Below are 14951 nucleotides of genomic sequence, written 5' to 3'. Positions count from 1 at the left end.
ATATAGAGTTAGATAGAAAGATAGATGGAAATAAAGATAGGTGAATAGCTAGATGAATATAGTTATATAGATAGATAAATAAATTCATAGATAGATATATAGACAGAGAGAGGGAGATAATGACAGTAAGATAGAGAAAAAATGTATATAGATAGAAAGTAAGATAGATAGACAGAAAAAATGATGACAGACAGATATAAGACATCTGAATAGCTAGGTGAATATAGATACAAAGAAAGATAGATGGAGTGATATAGAGATAGATAGAAATAAAGATATCTGAATAGCTGGTGAATAAAGAAAGATAGATAAAAAGGAAGATAGATGGAGGTAAAAAGAGCTGAATAGCTAGATGAATTGTTAGATAGAGAGATTGTGCGATGGATACATATGTTGAGAAAATCATACATTAATAGATTGATTGAAAGGAGAGACAGATAGAGAGAAAGAGAGATAGACAGAAAGATAGATGGATGTAAAATAGCTGAATAGTTAGATGAAATGTTAGATAGATAGGTAGGTAGGTAGACAGATAGATAGACAGAGAAAAAAAAAGAGAGATAGATTGATAGAAAAATAGCTGGAAGTAAAGATAGATGAATAGCTAGATGAATATCATTAGATAGATTGTTTGATAGATGGAGGTAAAGATAGCTGAATAGCTAGATGAAATATAGATATAGATAGAAAGATAGATAAATATCTAGTTGAATATATATAGGTAGATAGACAGATAGATATAAATAAAGATAGATGGAAGAAAAGATAGCTGAATAGTTAGATGAATATAGTTAGTTAGATAGATAGATTGTTTGAAAGATTAAAGTAAAGATAGCTGAATAGCTAGATGAATATAGTTAGAAAGATAGATATTTTGATAGATAGATCAATACGAAGAAAGATAGATGGAAGTAAAGATAGCTGGATAGCTAGATGAATGTAAATAGATTGTTAGATACAAAGAAAGATAGTAAAGATATCTGAATAGCTGGACAAAATAACAAAATATACATAGAGGAATATAGAGATAGATTGATAGATTGATAGATTGAGAGATGGTTAGATAGATGGATGGATAGATTGATAGAAAGAAAGATAGAAGGAAATAAAGATAGCTGAATAGCTAGATATATACTGTTAGGTAGGTAGATAGACAGATAGATAGACAGACAAAAAAAAGAGATAGATTGATAGAAAAATAGATGGAAGTAAAGATAATTGTACAGCTAGATGAATATTGTTGAATAGAAAGATAGCTGGAAGTAAAGAGTTGAATATCTAGATGAATATAGTTAGACAGAGAGATACAAAGAAAGATGGATGGAAGAAAAGATCTGAATAGATAGAGGGATATAGAGATAGAAAGACAGATAGATGGAAGTAAAGATAGCTGAATAGCAAGATGAATTGTTTGATAGATTGGTATATAGATATATAAATAGATTGAGCAAATTATAGATATATAGCCAAATAGATGGTCAGATGGATAGATTGACTGATAGATAGTATAATTAATAGATAGACAGACAGAAAGAAAGAGATATAGATTGATAGAAAAATAGATGGATGTAAAGATATCTGAATATCTAGATGAATATTGTTAGATAGAAAGATAGCTGGAAGTAAAGATAGTAGATTAGCTAGATGAATATAGTTTGATCTACAGATTGTTAGAAAGAGAGATACAAAGAAAGATGGATAGAAGAAAAGATCTGAATAGTTAGACGAAATATAGATAGAGAAATATAGAGTTAGATAGAAAGATAGATGGAAGTAAAGATAGGTGAATAGCTAGATGAATATAGTTATATAGATAGATAAATAGATTCATAGATAGATATATAGACAGAGAGAGGGAAATAATGACAGTAAGATAGAGAAAAGATGTATATAGATAGAAAGTTAGATAGATAGAAAGAATGATGACAGACAGATGTAAGTAAAGACATCCGAATAGCTAGGTGAATATAGATACAAAGAAAGATAGATGGAAGTAAAGATAGGTGAATAGCTAGATGAATATAGTTATATAGATAGATAAATAGATTCATAGATAGATATATAGACAGAGAGAGGGAAATAATGACAGTAAGATAGAGAAAAGATGTATATAGATAGAAAGTTAGATAGATAGAAAGAATGATGACAGACAGATGTAAGTAAAGACATCCGAATAGCTAGGTGAATATAGATACAAAGAAAGATAGATGGAAGTAAAGATAGGTGAATAGCTAGACAAAATATAGTTAGAGTGATATAGAGATAGATAGAAAGATAGATGGAAGTAAAGATAGGTAAATCACTAGATGAATATATAGCTGAACAGCTAGATGAATTGTTAAATAGATATATAGGTAGTTATATAGATAAATAGATTGATAAAATGATAGATACATAGATAGATGCATAGATAGATTGTGAAAATGATAGAGTGAATGATAGATAGCGAGACATACAGAAAGATAGAGGGCAAGATAGATTGATGGAAAGAAAGATAGATGGAAGTAAACATAGTTGGATAGCAAGATGAATATTGTTAGATAGAAAGATACAAAAAAAGATAGATCGAAGTAAATATATCTGAATAGTGAGACAAAATATAGATAGAGGGATATAGAGATAGAAAGATAGATAGTTTGATAGATTGAGAGATGGTTAGATAGATGGATGGATAGATTGATGGAAAGATAGATGAAAGTTAAGATAGTTGAATAGCTAGATGAATATTGTTAGATTAATAGATAGATAGAAAAATAGTTCAATTGATATAGAAAGATAGTGCAATTTATCGATAGGAAGAAAGATAGAAAAATATCTTGAAGGATATATAGAAAGATAATAAGACAGAAAGAATGATGGAAGTTAAGGTAGCTGAATAGTGAGATGAATATGGTTAGATAGATAGATAAATGGATAAATTAATAGATTGATACAGAGATAGATAGATAGACAGGCTGACAGGCAGATAACAAGAAAGATAAATAACAAGATGGATAGTTAGATAGATAGATAGAGAAAGATAGAAGGACAGATAGATAAATATCTAGTTGAATATATCATTAGATAGACAGAGATATATATAGAGAGATAGGTAGAAAGATGGATCAATAGATCAATAGATAAATAGATGGATGGATGGATGGATAGAAAGAAAGAAAGATAGATAGATGGAAGTAAAGATAGTTGAATAGCTAGATGAATATTGATAGATAGATATGAAGGTAGGTAGATAGATAGATACATAAATAGAAAGATTGATAGTTAATTAGATAGAACGATCGATAGAAATGGAGATAGAAAAATAGCTCTAAAATATCTATTTAAAATATCTATCTATAAATATCTATTTATAGATAGTTAGATAGAGATAGACTGATAGATAGATAGATAGATAGATAGATAGATAGATAGATAGATAGATAGATAGATAGATAGATAGATAGATAGATAGATAGAAGATAGATAGAAGATAGCTGAATAGCTAGATGCTTATATTTAGATAGGTATGTAAACAGATTGATAGATAGACAGATAGATAGATAGATAGATAGAAGTAAAGTTATCTGAATAGCTAGATGAATTATAGATAGAGAAATATAGAGATGGATAGATAGATAGATGGATAGATAGATAGATCCATAGACAGATCAATAGATGGAAGTAAAGATAGCTGAATAGCTAGATGAATATTTTTAGATAGAAAAAATAGATAGATAGATAGATAGATAGATAGATAGATAGATAGATAGATAGATAGATAGATAGATAGATAGATAGATAGATAGATAGATAGATGGAAAGAATGACAGATTGATAGATAGATTGAGAGTTAGATAGATAGATTCTTTGGCTTGGCTTCGCGGACGAAGATTTATGGAGGGGGTAAAAAGTCCACGTCAGCTGCAGACTCGTTTGTGGCTGACAAGTCCGATGCGGGACAGGCAGACACGATTGCAGCGGTTGCAGGGGAAAATTGGTTGGTTGGGGATGGGTGTTGGGTTTTTCCTCCTTTGCCTTTTGTCAGTGAGGTAGGCTCTGCGGTCTTCTTCAAAGGAGGTTGCTGCCCGCCAAACTGTGAGGCGCCAAGATGCACGGTTTGAGGCGATATCAGCCCACTGGCGGTGGTCAATGTGGCAGGCACCAAGAGATTTCTTTAGGCAGTCCTTGTACCTTTTCTTTGGTGCACCTCTGTCACGGTGGCCAGTGGAGAGCTCGCCATATAACACGATCTTGGGAAGGCGATGGTCCTCCATTCTGGAGACGTGACCCATCCAGCACAGCTGGATCTTCAGCAGCGTGGACTCGATGCTGTCGACCTCTGCCATCTCGAGTACTTCGACGTTAGGGATGTAAGCGCTCCAATGGATGTTGAGGATGGAGCGGAGACAACGCTGGTGGAAGCGTTCTAGGAGCCGTAGGTGGTGCCGGTAGAGGACCCATGATTCGGAGCCGAACAGGAGTGTGGGTATGACAACGGCTCTGTATACGCTTATCTTTGTGAGGTTTTTCAGTTGGTTGTTTTTCCAGACTCTTTTGTGTAGTCTTCCAAAGGCGCTATTTGCCTTGGCGAGTCTGTTGTCTATCTCATTGTCGATCCTTGCATCTGATGAAATGGTGCAGCCGAGATAGGTAAACTGGTTGACCGTTTTGAGTTTTGTGTGCCCGATGGAGATAGATAGATAGGGAGAGTCAACAAGGTATAGATAGATAGATAGGTATATAGACAGACAGAAACACAGATAGATGGAAATAAAGATATCCGAATAGTAGATGAATAAGATAGATGGAAGTAAAGATAGCAGAATAATGAAATGAATATTGCTAGATAGATAGATAGATAGATATAATGATAGAGAGGGAAGATGATGGATAATTTATCAGATAGATGGATATATAGATAGATAGATATCTAGATAGATAGATAGATATCTAGAAAGAAATATAGATAGCTAAAGAGCTAGATGAATATTGTTAGAGACATAGATAGATAGATAGATAGATAGATAGATAGATAGATAGATAGATAGATAGATATTATCCCATGATTGCAACCATTTCAGTGTTCAATAATTTACTGATGGCTTGTAGACCAAATGTATGAAGAAATATTCAGGAAATGATAAATAAAGTGGATGGGGTAACATCCAGAAATAAATTAGAATTTCTTCCTGTTGTATTCAATAATCTGTAACTGTAATGATGAATATTGATTTTGGTGTGTTATAGAACAGTCGTGGGCAGCTAATATATTTTTTAAAAACTTACATTCCACCTTAAGTATTCCATATTCCAGAAGTTTGTTAAATACTGCTCCAGACCAAATTGTTACTGAAATATTTTGCTTGAGACAAATTGACATTGGCCCATTTCCTTTGAGCTCTGAAACCATGCAAATAACGAGTCAATTAGGTACGATTAAAGCAGTGCTTTTCAATTTTTTTTCTCTCCACTCACATACCACCTTAAGTAATCACTTACTATCACAGAGCATATGGCATAGGGAATTTCTTAAGGTGGAATGTGACCTTTAAAATATATATTTGCCCACCCCCAATATAGAACATCCACGCACAGTGTCCCCCCACCCCACCCCCCCCCCCTCCCCCCGTCGCAAATTCTTACTTATTTTAGAAATATGTTAAGTTCAAACAACAATGAAACTGGCCCATCTAGCGTGAAAAATGAACTTAAAAAACGTGAACCTTTTGGATGGTTAGAATACAACAATGTTCGGATGAAATCCCTGGAAGAACTGGGAGATGGTACAATTATGAGACAGACATATCCAGATTCAAATCCATATTCGCTGGCGCTATCATTGTTTTGTGCTCATCCTGGACATTTAACGTACTCGAAATTGGAACAAGGTCGATACCAAAAGCCAAGAAGTATTAATAACTTTTGCTTACACTTGATCTTTTCCAAGCTGTTGTCCAATTTAAATGTGGATCAAAAAGACAACTGTGAATGATGGCATAGGAAATAAATGCTTCATGTACAGCAAATGTTTTATACATCGGACTGGTGATTTACCTGAAACCGACATGTAACTAATGAGCAAATTGCACATGGTCACCAATAATGCATTTTCTTTTTGCCAACAGTATTCCGTATGCGCAAATCAAATATGATTACATCAAGTCAAATCGTTAACGTTCCGAGCACAGTATGCATTTGTGGTGTTGAGCTAGTGGTTAAAACACTGGGGACATGGAAAATACTCTCTATGACACATTGATATAAGAACAATAGAGGGTTAAGTGAGCAATTTATGATGTTGCACAGCATGTTGGCCAAGGTAGCTAAGGTGTGAAGGGACTCAGTATAGTAATGTTCGCTAATCTATGACCACTGAATTATGATTCTTTCTCGCGTAAGAGGCTGTCAATTTGTCACTTGAGAATGTTTGTAACGACATAAATGAAGAACTTAAATAATTTCATAGTTTTTGTGCAACTGAATTACGATTATCAGTTTTCTCCTGGTGTCTCTTTGGATAATGAATGCGACAAATCTAGGTTGATGAGTTGCATGTTTTCCTGATGTGTGTGTGTGTGTGCGTGTGTGTGTATGTGTGTGTGGTTGCAGAGCGATTGTTAGTGTGTGTGTTTTTGAGAGAGATTGCGTGTGTGTTTGAGAGAGATTGTGTGTGTGTGTATGTGTTTGAGTGAGATTCTGTGTGTTTGAGTGAGATTGTGTGTGTGTATGTTTGAGAGAGATTGTTCGTGTATGTGTGTGTGAGAGAGAGAGAGAGAGTGTGAGAGAGAAATTCGGAAATGTGTGATTTCATATTGAAGATTTGGGTGCATGAAGAAACGCTTTGCCACAACACGAAGTCAGGGGAACATAAACAGTCCAAGAAAACTCCCTGTGCAAAACACGAATTAAAAGAGGTGAAACGTCTTTATAAAACACTTTAAATGAATTGATTTTGATTGTCTGCTGACTGGTTAAGTAAATGCAGCATTTGCAGCACTAACATACGTTTAACTTTTTTTTCATGAACGTTTCTATTCGTCTTATTTTTGCAGTCAACCTGGAATGGTTTCGATTCTGTCCCTCGGGAGGTGCGCTATCTCCAAATGTATCACGAGTTACCTAGTCGCCATGGCAACTGCGGCTCTCTCGGTTCTTGTCTTTGGTGTTTTATTGCATCAGATGGTCCGCCTCTTTTGGTGGAAATCATGCTTGAACTACGCTACTGTGTGGAGATTAAATATCTTCCTTTTTCAAACGGCAGTTGACTGTTGACTTGGGTTCACGGTTGCCTTCACCTTTGATCATTTTCTGGCCATATTCACAAAGCATCAGGAAATCAAATACTGCACCTGGAGAACACCGTGCTTGTTATAGTTATACTAAGCACACTCTTCTGTTTAAAATGGCCATTCGCATTTCACTCATCTAATCTCTTTAGGGTGCGTGATATCACCATTATTTTATGACATGCCAGCATGAATGGTATTTTCGTGGATTGACTAGCTCCTCCAATCAGTTTTCCCTTTCTGTTTAATATTTTTACTTAACTCACTCACAATTAGAACAATTTAGGTGTCCAGTCGGTGCAAAGGAGCCTGTGAGTTCCCATAAGCAGTGAGTGTGGTGGATCAGGAGATTGTGTACCGTAGACAATCCATCATTTTACTCCTTGCAATCTCGAGCACATTTATTTTCCTCTGGACAACCAAAGCAGCTTAATTTGTTTACTACCACAGTATAAAAGCCCTCAGACTGAAAACATCGGTCAGGCCGTATTTTGAATATGTCAATATTGTGCGAAGGCTTCAGCTGCTGAGCACCTTCACAAACGCATTCATTTATACAGTGACACAGAGAAGTTCAGAAGTGAGATGATCTATGAATTTATGTATCCATTTATTTCAATTTTGAAATTAATAAAACACCCTTTACATGTTCAATATAAATCGACATAGACATTGATTTAACACTGCATTGAGACAGAACATAGATTAATTTTACACCTCTGCCTGGATCTGTGATTTCTCCATAAATTCTACTCACAATTATCCTGTGTATGTTGTGTATATCATTTATTCCTTTACATGGTACGAGCAATCTATTTCAATATGTTGAATTCATTTATTCATCGAGCCTACTTTTGAACCATCGTCTGACAAACATTACTCCATAGCACTTATTTTTGCTCTTTTTTCTATAATAGGTTTAAACTCATGACTTATTCTCACACTATATGCAGCAAAACAATTGTTAAGATGTTTTCTGAGAAACTTCAACTAGGTGAACATTGACTCCCTCTTTTTGATTCATCCGAATAAAAAATTAGCGGACTGATGAGACTCAGAGTGACCGGTAAAACATCCACAAACCCTATTACACTGTTGACTCTGATTTCTCGGTTTGCGGAGAAATCTAGCCAAGTTTTATTGTTCTGTGGGAAGAATGATGAACGTAGTTTTAGCGTTTATGGGGGGTTCCAACTTACCTGAGACCTTCTGTTAGCGGTTAATTCCGGGAAAGCGTGCTTCCACCCAGATAAGAGAATTATGGACATTTCAGATTGGGTCTACTGCATTTAAAAGTGCAGATGTGAGCAACAATATGCATGGTCAATCTTGCTAACAGTGACATAGATAGGAAAGGTGATGATTTCCTGAAGACGGAGCATAATTACTTGGTAAGGTGGATAAGAAGCAGGATTGAAGGCGGTAATATTTGGATTTCTCCCTCTGCCTGGTGCCACGGAGGCCAGGAATAGGAAATGTTGGCAGTTTAATGGGTGGATAAAGAGTTGTTACATGACACAGGGCTTTAGATTCGTGGATTATTGTGATCAATTCTGGGATAAGGATAACCTGATCAAAAAATGTATGTGTTTCTGGTGAACAAGAGTATAAGAATATTCTGCATGTTGCATTTCAAGAGCTGTTGCAGAAGGTTTCAACCAATCTTGCTGTGGGTTGAAGAAACGCATGTGAGGTTAGTGTATCGGGCAGAAGATATGTCATTCGATTCACTGCTTCTCGAGGACTAGAAGAAAGATAGACAGTCAATTGGGAAAAGTTCAAAGGATTAAATGAGATACATTGTCAACAAACTTGATAAAGTTCATAAATACGGCAGCATATGATTTAACATTTGCCCAAGCGTATAAAAATAAGGTTTATCGTCTGTTTGTGTGCTCGAGTTTGGTTATTACAATACATAAGCTATCCTTGTTCAAAGGTAGAAACTAAATATTAACGAATGTTAATTATATCGGAAGCATAGGAAGAATTAGCAGATATGAGCATGTGGTCCTTCTATCTGGATATAGAATTAAACCGGATATAGAAGACACGAGACATTTATCAGAAAATATGGTATAATTTTGTGTGGAATTCAGCAACTGGCAGGGTAAAAAGATCATAATGGGAGTTATTTACTCATCTCAAAACAGTGGTTATTTAAACAAAGGTTGCTTTTAGTTACCTTCAAACATTAACTTATCACTATTAACTTAACTAACCTAACTTATCCCCCTTCTAATTTAAAGCGCATGTGTGTGTAATGTGTTTGTAAATTTAGAAAAAAGTTATTTGGTTAACTGCCCAATCTCACTTATAATTCCTGCAATTTTATTCATATACTGGGCACAGAATTTAACATTTCTGAAAAAGGTAAATAGTAACCACTCAGGAAGTTTTTTTGTTTGTTTTCAGAGAGATATTTGTTGTTCGTGGACACAAATTAATCCCTATTAATCAAAAACATCAGTGACTTGCCTAAGAAACTTGCCCAATCAGGGTTTCCCATATGATAACGTCTTTCTTTCATGTCACCATAGAGTTCCTTTTTGTTTCTTTTATTTCAAGTGAAATACTGGGCAGTCAGTCCTATCATCCTGTATCTCATCACAGGGATTTGAGCCAGCCAAACTAAGCACTCACAACCCATAATCCAAATGGGGATTTCTACAAGCTTGCCAAATTGTCCTGTTCTAGTCCAAACTTCTGCTCCTGTCATAAAACTGATCTCTCTCTCTCTCTCTCTCAATCTCTCTCTCTCTCTCTCTCAATCTCTCTCTCTCTCAATCTCTATCTCTCTCTCTCTCTCTCTCTCTCTCTCACACACACACACACACACACACACACACACAACACACACACACACACACACACACACACACACACACACGGAGAGAAAACCTGTTTTACTCTAGCTTCTTGCAAAACCACATGATCTTCTTAGAACTGTAATTTCTACACTAGATAGCGGATCCGACGATTTATTTAATTCGTTTCCTTTTTTTACCATTAGTGATTTTTTTGGGGCATTATTCAAAAGATTTTCAACAGATCTTGGTGCCAGTCTGTCTAGCATGCACAAGAGTTCCAGTATTTTAAATAAAGTCTATTTTAATGTGTTTGAATGCGACATACACGAAAAATCTGCACGAATTTATCTTACAAAAACATTTATATACAATAAAAACACAACATAATCTGTCACACTCTCCTCCAGGAATGGCATTAACAGCATTAAAACTCAAAGAACATAACAATAATATAACGGCTGGCACATAGATTCCAGTCATTATCACTTGTTTGATGTACCTTATAACTTTAATTTATTGGTATAGATCTCTCTAAAATATTCCTAAATGTTATCTCTATTTCCCTCTGTTAACACAATGATTAGATTCTATTCAGAAATTTGAAATAGCATTTTCCAAAATAATGATGAAATTTCCACTTTATTTTGAACCAGGCGATCTTTCAAAATCCTATCATATCTCTTCTAATATACACATCGGCATATCAGATATCCTTGACGTTCATCATAATGGTGTTCATACTGCGGATATTTGAGGACATTTGTATTAAAATGAAAAAAATTAAAATTTCCCTGCAGAACTCTATTAACTCCACATTTCTAGCAGGGAACATAGTCAGTTTATTCCGACACCCCTCTTCTGTTCATGTGAATAAAGTTATTTCAGCATCTTGTACCTCTTTTGGATGCTTAACATTGCTTGATATTCCCTTTTAATAAAATCACCACACCCTCCAAACAGTTTCACCACGATCAAGCCCCACTGTGAATTTTAAAAGATTTTTAAACAGTTTTCAAATTGTGAAGCTTCATTTACCACCTGCAGAGTGTATTTAACTAGTTGGTTCGAGTGATGAGTTGGCTTCAGAAGAGTCAGAGTTTAGACGGTGTTACAGAGTTCTGTGTTGTGTATTGGCCTATGTGTTGTGTGGTTTTATGTTAAAAAATTTAAAAGTGACAGTTTCCCTTAGAGAGCCAAGGTGAAGGTCGACTGCTGAGTGAGTGGGAGACAGACTGAGCATGTGCAGAAAATGAAAAAAAATTCTGGACTTGGACGACTTGGTGCCGTGGAGTGGAAGAAGGCCCAGAACATGAGTCTTGGCCTGGAGGATGGTTTAGAATGCTGGGATTTCAAAAAGGATGAATATTCTGAAGGCAGCCAGAAGGATCCGGATCAAGCCAGATGGTTCCTCCCTCTGCAAGCAACACAAGACAAATTCAAATTTTGTGCTCTCTCAAAGATCTTTTGGCTTCAGATTACCAAACAAACTGAATTTTGTTTATGATTTTTGCTTCAGTGAGATCGAAGTTTTGTGAGTCTTGTGTGTTTTTATGTTTGTTTTGTGTCTAAGTTTTCTGTGGGCTGGTTGGAAGTATAACTTAGATTTTAATTCCATATGTAATCTAAATATAATTTAGACTGGGGAATGTATTAGTTTTAAACTGTTATATAAATTTGCTTAGTAACTAGTGGGCATTGCTATAAAAGGGTGGATTTTGAATTAAAGTTTGAAGGTGATTCTTTGTTAATAAAGTAATTGTTCATCTTTACCCCTGTGAGATATGCCTTCTTTGTAGTTGTTGGTTTGTTCTTGTAACAGCGGTGTTCAATAGAGGAGGGGTGGGGAGTGAGGTAAGTACTTAAAATCAGTGACTTACTGGCGCTTGGGCATAGATGGTTGGAGGATGAGTCAGAATCGGAGGAGTAGGAGTTTCGGCAGTGCTCAGAGGACGAGGGGTGCGAAATGAGTAAATGTGTTAATTGGTCGAGGGCCAATAAAAAATACGGTCAGGAAAGGACAGTGAGTGAGTGGAAGAGCGAAGGAATGAGCTTTTTAGGCTTCTCTTTTGAGCTGAGGGTTGAGAGGATATGCGTGAGAGAGCATTAGGCTGTTCTCAGTGCCAGATGTGGGAGATATTGGTGTCTTCCAGCCTCACAGACGTTCATGTCAGCACTAAATATTCTGAGTTGCAGCTTCTCAGGAACCGTGTTAGGGAAATGCTAAAAGCTGTAAAAGCTCTACGACCTGGCACTGGTCAGAAAGAGTGAGGAATTCATCGACAGGAGGTACAGCTGGGTGGTTGCCATGGCACACAGGAGGAGGATAAGGATGAGGAGGAGGAGGTTACGGTTAGGGGACAAAAATCGAAGAGTAAGGTACTAGACAGGACTGCTGTAATTGTAACTCACAACAATAGGTACTCCCCTGTGAGAGCTGGGGAAAGCATCAGTGGCTGTACTTCTGGCACGAGGTGGGCCTCTGTAGCTAAGAAGTGTGTGGGAAGGCAGGGGAGGGCAGTAAGTACAGGGGTTTTAATAGTTTAGACAATTAGGGGATAGTATGGACTCACTGAGAAGAACCTCCCTGATTCCAGGATCCAGTGTGTGGGGGGGGGGGGGTATAAATGAGCCAGAGTTCGTATTACATGTTGGGACCAATAACATAGGGAAAAAGGGTGTAGATTTCCTAAAAATGAGTATAGTGAGTTATGTAGGGAGCATAAAAGAAGGAAAATGAAATGAGTAATCTCTGGATTATTGCCTGTGGGTTGCAACCATGAGGGCATGAATAGTACAAAGTGGAGGATGAATGTATGACTGAAGTGGTGGCGCAAGGGTCAGGGATTCGAATTTTTGGATCACTGGGGACCATTTCGGAGGAGGATGGACCTGTACCGAATGGAAGGGTTTCGACTGAATCCCAGAGGGAGCAGATTTCCTCCGCGAGTATTTTCTATGCATGGTCAGGATATGTAACGCTATAATGGTGGGGGGAAGGGAATCATATAAATGAGAACAGCAGGAAGACTGCTAACCGTGAAGGTTTGTGGACAAATATTGGGGTGGGTAGACAGGTGACTGAGAAGGAAAATGATCAGTATAGAAATGGAGGGGAATGATGGAAAGTAATACAAGAGTTGACTGTAAAGGTAGGGACAAACATAGAAAATACGTACTAATTCTCTGAGATACATTTACTTTATTGCGAGGAGTATTTTAAGGAAGTTGGACGATCTGGAGTTGTGGATAGGCACTTGGCAGTGTGACATGTTAGCGATTTGTGAGACATACCGTCAGCTAAATATTCCTAGATATTGCTGGTACAACAGAGATGGAAATGGAGGGACAGGAGGGGGTAGTGTGTAATTACTTGTCAGGGAAAATATTACAGCAGTGCTTTAACGAGATAGATTGGAGGCCTCATCAAGGGAGGCGGATGTGGATGCAATTGAAAAATGGGAAAGAAGTTACACTTAAGGGGTGTATCATAGAACACCTAGTGAGGAGCAAGAAATAGAAGAGCAAATGTGTAAGCAAGTAGCTGAGATTTTTAATATACACAGGGTTGTGTTAGAAGGGAATTTCAATCTTCCTATTATTGATTGGAAAACACATTCTGTGAAAGGGCTGGATGGATCAGAATTTGTAAAATGTGTGCAGGATAGTTTTTGTAGCAATACATTGAGGTACCAATTCAAGAAGGGCAGTGTTATATCTTCTCTTGGGGAACAAGGTAGGGTAGGTGGCAGAGTTATGTGTTGGGGAGCACTTCTGATCCAATGATCATATTGAAATTAATTTCAATATAATTATGAAAAAGATAGGTCTGGTCCAAAATTGAGGTTGTTGAGTGTGAAAAAGACAGATTTCAATAGGTTAAAAAAGATTTGACAGGTATGGATCGGGATGATTTGTTTTATGGGAAAGATGTAGAAGAGAATTGGATGTTTTTGAAAGGTGCAATTTTGAGGGTACAGAATTATTATGTTCCTGTTAGGATGAAAGGAAGAGCCAAAGATTCGAGAGAGCTATTGTTTTCAAAATATATTAGAAATTTGGTTCAAATAAAAAGGGATGTGAACATAAATATAAGAAACAAGATGCAAATGAGATGATTGGAAAATGCATTGATTGTAAAAGAATCGTAAGAAATAAGTGAGGAAAGCGAAAAGAAGGAACGAGGTGGCCATAGCAATCAGGGTGCAAATAATTCTGAAGGGCTTTACAAATATGATAATGGTAAAAGGAGAGTGAAGTATAAAATTGGTCTCTCAGAATATCAGGGAGAACAACTGTGTGTGGAGCCAAAGGAGATCAGCAAGAAATTGAACAAGTACTTTTATTCACTATTTAGTAAGGAGAAAAATATTGAACTGGGCAAGATAATGGAAGCAAAAGGGGAAATTATTGCAAATATTAGAATCAGGCATGAGGGGGTATTGGAGATTTTGAAGCATATAAAGTTGGAAAAGTTTCCAGGTTCCAATGGGATTTTACCCATGACATTCATGTTAGTCAGTAAATAAATAGCGGAGGCTCTGATAGTAATTTTTCAAAAGTCATTAGAGAGAGGTGTAGTGCTGGAGGAGTGACATATCTCACTTTGTATAAAATGGGATCAAGGAGTAAGCCTAGCAAATATAGGCCTGCAAGGTTGACGTCGGTGGTCGGTATGCTAATCTAATTATTTTTACAGATAATACATATAAGTATCTAGAGATACAGTGTCTTATCAACAATACTCAACATGGGTCTGTGCGTGGAAAGTCATGTTCAACAAATCATGTTGAAATCTTTGAAGAGGTGATGAGGAATGTTTATGAGGGAAGAGCAGTACAGGTTGTCTATGGATTTCAGTAAGCCTTCGATATCTCCA

General features: G+C 36.4%; 1 long non-coding RNA gene across 7 annotated transcripts in view; it reads left to right on the top strand.

The window, feature by feature from the left end:
- Positions 1–14951, top strand: part of LOC138745467 (uncharacterized) — a 100999-nt gene that overhangs the window by 18194 nt on the left and 67854 nt on the right. The window contains exon 3 of one of the 7 annotated variants that reach the window (XR_011346287.1): positions 7032–7234. The exons of the other annotated variants lie outside the window; for them this stretch is intronic. This is a non-coding gene — a long non-coding RNA (uncharacterized lncRNA). Of the gene's footprint in view, positions 1–7031; positions 7235–14951 lie in introns of those variants that run through there. 7 annotated transcript variants of the gene reach the window in all.

This window comes from Narcine bancroftii, chromosome 11 (genome assembly GCF_036971445.1).
Source record: "Narcine bancroftii isolate sNarBan1 chromosome 11, sNarBan1.hap1, whole genome shotgun sequence".
In the NCBI taxonomy this organism is placed as follows: domain Eukaryota; kingdom Metazoa; phylum Chordata; class Chondrichthyes; order Torpediniformes; family Narcinidae; genus Narcine; species Narcine bancroftii.
The sequence above is the reverse complement of the archived record's forward strand: the minus strand, read 5'-3'. Positions and strand labels throughout refer to the sequence as shown.